General features: G+C 31.9%; 1 pseudogene; it reads right to left on the bottom strand.

Annotated features, from left to right (window-relative positions):
* The window catches only part of LOC107723210 (transmembrane 6 superfamily member 2-like), a 21,320-nt pseudogene that overhangs the window by 12,289 nt on the left and 3,355 nt on the right, over positions 1–5,676 (bottom strand).

The following is a 5,676-nucleotide window of genomic DNA, read 5'->3' as shown; positions in this document are numbered from 1 at the left end:
TCTTTCTCTTTATTTATTCCTTCCCTTTTCTAGCTTGTACTTATTTGAACAATGCCTAAAACTTGGTATTTCAAGCACTTCCTGTGTCTGTTTGCCTCTTTAAGAAGAATCGCTTTATGTATTCCCCAATTGTAAGTCGCTTTGGATAAAAGCGTCAGCAAAATGACTAAATGTAAATGTAAATATATTTTGAGGTCGCACAGATTAAATTATGGGAGCAATTTCGAGCTTTGATTCAGTCAGGTTCTTTAAAGAGCCATCTCTTTCTTAGCCTTATATAATCTGAAGAACCTTCTCTCACCACAAAGAAGCTTTTGTGAAACAGAAAGGTTCTTCAGATGTTAAAGGTTCTTTATGGAACCATTTAGACAAAAAAGATTCTTCTATGGTATCGTGACGCACCTTAATTTTTAAGAGTGTACCATACCAGTTTTAAAAAAAAGTGTTATATATTATGTTTTGATTCTAAATTCTAGATCAAAGTTTAATTGAGAAGAGTTTTATTCAAACAAAACGGCATCGATTTATATTGGACTGTCATATCAGTTATCGACCATCACAAAAATAGTTATTGATCGCTGTGTCTGCAAAAACATTCATCTTTATTTAATACATTTGCTCTGATTCATGACATTTACTCCTGAACCAATTTTCAACCTAAAATTTGTAACCAGTACAAAAAAGAATATCAAAACTACAATGAATCTTTGTCTAATAACTATACAATTACATACAACTGTGCAATTATACATACAAGTTTTAAATAATTCAAAACTAAATTCCTACGAAAGTTTAGTATTATTTATATTCTATTATAGTATTTATTAATATTTTGAATTATATTTTATTTTAGTATTCTTTTTATCTTCAGTCATCTGCAGACTGTATTTATTAATATTTTGAATTATCTTTTATTTTAGTATTAATTTTATCGTCAGTCATCTGCAGACTGAATAATCAACCAATATCTGATTATTTTGAAACATTTTCCATTTTCAAATATTTTTGTGAATCTGTCATTTTTAAATATTTTTTAAAAAATTAAACATTCTATATTTTTATAACTAATTTCATAAATATAATGATATTAATATAATTACTATAAATGCAGTTTGTATGTGTATATTATTAAATATTACTGTATTTCTATATTTATAATAAAAATACATTTATATTAACATTAAATATTGGCTAATATTTTGTGCAACATTTTATATAACTATAGTGAAAATATTAAATGTAATTTTGTGATGTGCTTTTTTATATTTTACATTTAGAGTTAATTTTTTATTTCAGTTTTAGGAATTTTAGTACTTTAACTTAAATTTATTTCAGTTAGATGCCAATGAAACACAATTTTTCATCTGATTTTATATTTGTTTTTATATCAGATTTATTTTACTGAACGAAAATGATTTTTAATAGTTTAGTTGACAATAGTTTTAGTGGTTGCTGTATATGTACCTGAGCTACAGCTCCTGCAAGAACCAGAGTCCAGTCCAACATCCATGTGCATCCGGGAGCGTGAAGCCCATAAACACACGCCGTCAGGAGCGGCAGAACATAAAAGAGGAACACCAGCATCTACAAGACACGAGATCCGTCAGTCCATCATGTTTCCGTCTCAGTGATATCTCTGTATATCGCTGGCTGCCAATCTTCATTCTTTCAGTACTTCAGTATATAGTACTAATGCATCTCAAAGCATAAAAGTAGCATGTTAAATGTACCCAAGTGTGCATCAGACTCACTGTGACTTTTGGAAAGCCGACGCTGTCTTTCATGTACGGCTCGTACTGGAAGATGTAGGTAAAACAAAAATCCAGAGAACATTCAAGAACAACCTGTTGAAAAATAAGAGAGCAGAAAAAGTGAGTGATGGAATAAATGGCTGGATAAATGGACACGTGGATGGATGTGTAGATACTTACAAAGCCTCTGAACACAGTGAAGATGATGCTTCCTATGAGGCCCAGCGTGAGCAGCAGGTCTGTGGGACGAGACAGCAGCGTTTTCTTCTGCTCCACCTCCACCTACAGACCACATCAAACCCATCTGTCAACTCAACTAGTACTTCCACATTAGCAGTGTTGGCGAGGAACTAGTTACATGTAACAGAATCACGTAATTGAATTACAAAATAAATGTAACTGTAATCTGTTACAGTTACTGAGAAAAAAAGTGTAATTAAATTACGAAAATGTTAACGATTACAAAGGGGGTTACCTTTTTTCACACGCAAACACTCACAAACAAATTTAATTAATTTCTTTCATAAATTGCATTGAGTGCTCTAAAATATGAGACACTAATGTTTCAGGAGTTTAGGACACATGCTTATTCGAGAACTGTTTTTTTGTGTAGATGCTTTATTTAAGATTAACTGTTTTTTTTTTTCAACGCCAGTGTTTCCTGTCATAGCTATGCAAAGATTTGATTTCAAAAATGGTATCATAGCTATTAAACTATAGCGTGTTATGATTTTAAATCTGTATTTAACCTCAGAATGATCTCAAAGTAAGTCTGATTTTGTGGTGGCTGTGCTTTAAAATTAAATTATAATCTTAATTCAAGCGATGAAGGATTTCAAAAGTGACAGTAATCAGTGTTGAGTACTACTGTAAGGTTAAGCCTGCCTGCTTCCCTTACGAAATTTTCGTAAGGGTTTACATGTTTGAAAATGATTAACAGTTGAAATCAATAGAAATTTAGAGAAGTAATCAAAAAGTAATCAAATGTAATCAGTTATATTACTTTAATAAAGAAATTGAAATAGTACTACTTATTACATTTTCAATAGGGTAACTTGTAATCTGTAACCTATTACATTTCCAAAGTAACCTTCCCAACACTGGTCATTAGTAGAGACATACGAGGCAGTGTGTTCACCTCAAGGCACATAAATGGTTGAAATGAATGGCTGCACTGTAAAAAAAATTCCGTAAAATCTACGGTAAAAAAACGGCAGCTGTGGTTGCCGGAAAATACGGTAGCAACATTTTAGGTTTTACGGTTTCGGTTATTCACTGTAAATTATACGTTTTTTTTCACTTCCAAAAACGGTATACTACTGTAAAATTACATGTAATGTCCAATACAGTTTTTCACCGTATATAGTAGAGGAATTTACTGTTAACCATTTAACAGGTTTTTACTGTAGCATTTTTACAGTCTTTTACCGTTAAATTCACGGTCATTTTTTACAGTGTGGATTTATAAATGAATATTTACAAGCCAAAACACGCAATTCAGGATAAATATCTGTTTGAGTGTTTATTCTCAGTTCTGATCAGTGGATCTTATAGGATTGAATCAATACTGTGCTGTCAATCATCTGGAACTTCACCTTGTCAGCAGGAATGATTGACAGCTCTCTCGGCCTGTTGAAAAGCTTTGCCACCGCCCATATGGGTAAAACCAGAGAAGGGGCGTTTCTCCAGAAAGCAGGGAGGAAGTTTTTTCCATATTTACCTGAAACACAGAAACAAAGGCACTGATATACAGCTGAGTTTGACCTCAGAGATTACAGATGCGTCCACATTTTCCAACGTTGTTATTGAGTGTCACACACTTTTATCAGAAACTATGTTGAAATTTGGCTTGTGATTTTAGTTGGGAGAAGTTGAGTTTCTTACCTACTACAATGCCTGTGATTAAGACGATCTGACTGGCGATCATGGATCCGGCCCATACGAGAGCCAAACTGCGAAACGGCTTGCTGTATGAAGAGAAACCAACAGCACAACATCTCAAACACGATCGATTTTAATATAAATGTGCATATACCTGTATACATGGTTACTGCATTACTGAGCAACAGGTCATCTGTAAAAATCACAGACCAATATATTGACTATAGGCTGCATAATCAACCAATATTTTATTATTTTATTTTATTTGATTGTTTACTGTTTTTAATCTATTATTTTAAATATTGTGTAAAATAAGTGAGAAATATTTTGTAAAAACTAGTATTCTATATATACATAGAGAGAGAGAGAGAGAGAGAGAGAGAGAGAAAGAGAGAGAGAGGAAAACAACTAATATTTGCAAATTGGTCATTTTAAATATTTTATAATTTTTTATCATTATTTAAGTATTGTGTAAAATAAGTAAGTGTTAAATATTTGAAAATACAGTGTCAAATAATCCTTTAGAAATCATTCTAATATGCCGATTTATTATCAATGTTGGAAACAGTTAAAAAATGTATTTTATTATTTTTAGGAACCTGTGATACTTTCAGGATTCTTTGATAAATAAAAAGTTCAAAAGGACAGCAAAAGAGCATAGTGTATATTGTTAGAAAAGATTTCTATTTTGAATAAATGCAATACTTTTTATTCATTAAAGAATCCTGAAAAAAGTATCACAGGTTCCAAAACTGTTTCCAACATTGATAATAAAGCAGCATATTAGAATGATTTCTGAAGATCATGTGACACTGAAGACTGGAGTAATGATGCTGAAAATACAGCTTTGATCACAGAAATAAATTATATTTTACAATATATTCACATAGAAAACAGTTGTTTAGAACTGTAATAAAATGTGACAATATTACTGTTTTTGTCTGTATTTTTGATCAAATGAATGCAGCCTTTATGAGCAGATGAGACTTCTTACAAAAACATTAAAATCTTACTGATCCCAGAGTTTTGAATGGCTATTGAACATTCACCAGGAGAGTTTAGCGTCATTCTTCAACTTCCCAAAAGTATTTGATGCCAACTTCCCATATCAGCATCACTCATAAATGTATGGACATTGTTGTGTTGCAGTGTTGATGTAGTTGTGAGAATGGTTTTACCCTGCAGTCATGCGGTGGACCATGATGAGGAGCAGACCGTAGTGAAGGACTCCGTCCCAGTAGCTCATCATGATGCCGTGGGCTGTGTTCAGGTACGGCTCCACCTTCAACACAGAGCATCACTTCAGTGTGTGTGTGTGTGGCCTTCATTAGAGCTGATGTGTTCAATTCTCAGCCCATTTCACATGAATGACATTACTTTATTCCTAATCCTGATTTCAAGGTCAGAATTATGGTCAGAGACAAACATGAACCTGATGTTTTCTGCATCTGTGAGTGTTTCACTGCATCCAAACAGCCACAGAAAATCACAGATCTAGTGAAAAAAGCTTATTTGTAAAGTATAAAGTGCATTAAAGGAAGTATTTGAATACATTCACTCTCTTGCGGATTTTTAAGTTAAATGGTATATTTTGAATACTTCTTTCTGTCATTAAAACTTTTGACATTTTACTGCTTTTGTTATTTTGACAAGTGCAATAACGCTGATAAGACAAAATAAGAACTACAAAAGAATTAAGATTTTTCAAATTATATATCATTTGAAAAATCTTAATTCTTATTTTGTGGAAAATGTACATGATGGAAATTTTCTACTGATATTTTTAGACTCAGCATCATCAAATTAGGTAATATTAGTCCTGTTTTGCTGCGTAATTTCAATCTGTTTCATGTCGTTTAGCTCCATTTTTAAGAATGTGAAGTAAAATAGGGCATTTTGTGTAATATTAGAGACAATGAATATTATTATGACAACATGTTTATAATTTATATTGAAAAATCAATTGCATTATTATTTACAGCAGTTATTAAATTTTTTGTTACCAATTCTATCTTAAATTGCAATTCTGCATCATGATTTACAC

This window comes from Sinocyclocheilus rhinocerous, unplaced genomic scaffold (genome assembly GCF_001515625.1).
Source record: "Sinocyclocheilus rhinocerous isolate Xijiao unplaced genomic scaffold, SAMN03320098_v1.1 scaffold2770, whole genome shotgun sequence".
NCBI classification, from domain to species: domain Eukaryota; kingdom Metazoa; phylum Chordata; class Actinopteri; order Cypriniformes; family Cyprinidae; genus Sinocyclocheilus; species Sinocyclocheilus rhinocerous.
Note: the sequence above shows the minus strand (reverse complement) of the source record. Positions and strands in the feature narration are given on the sequence as shown.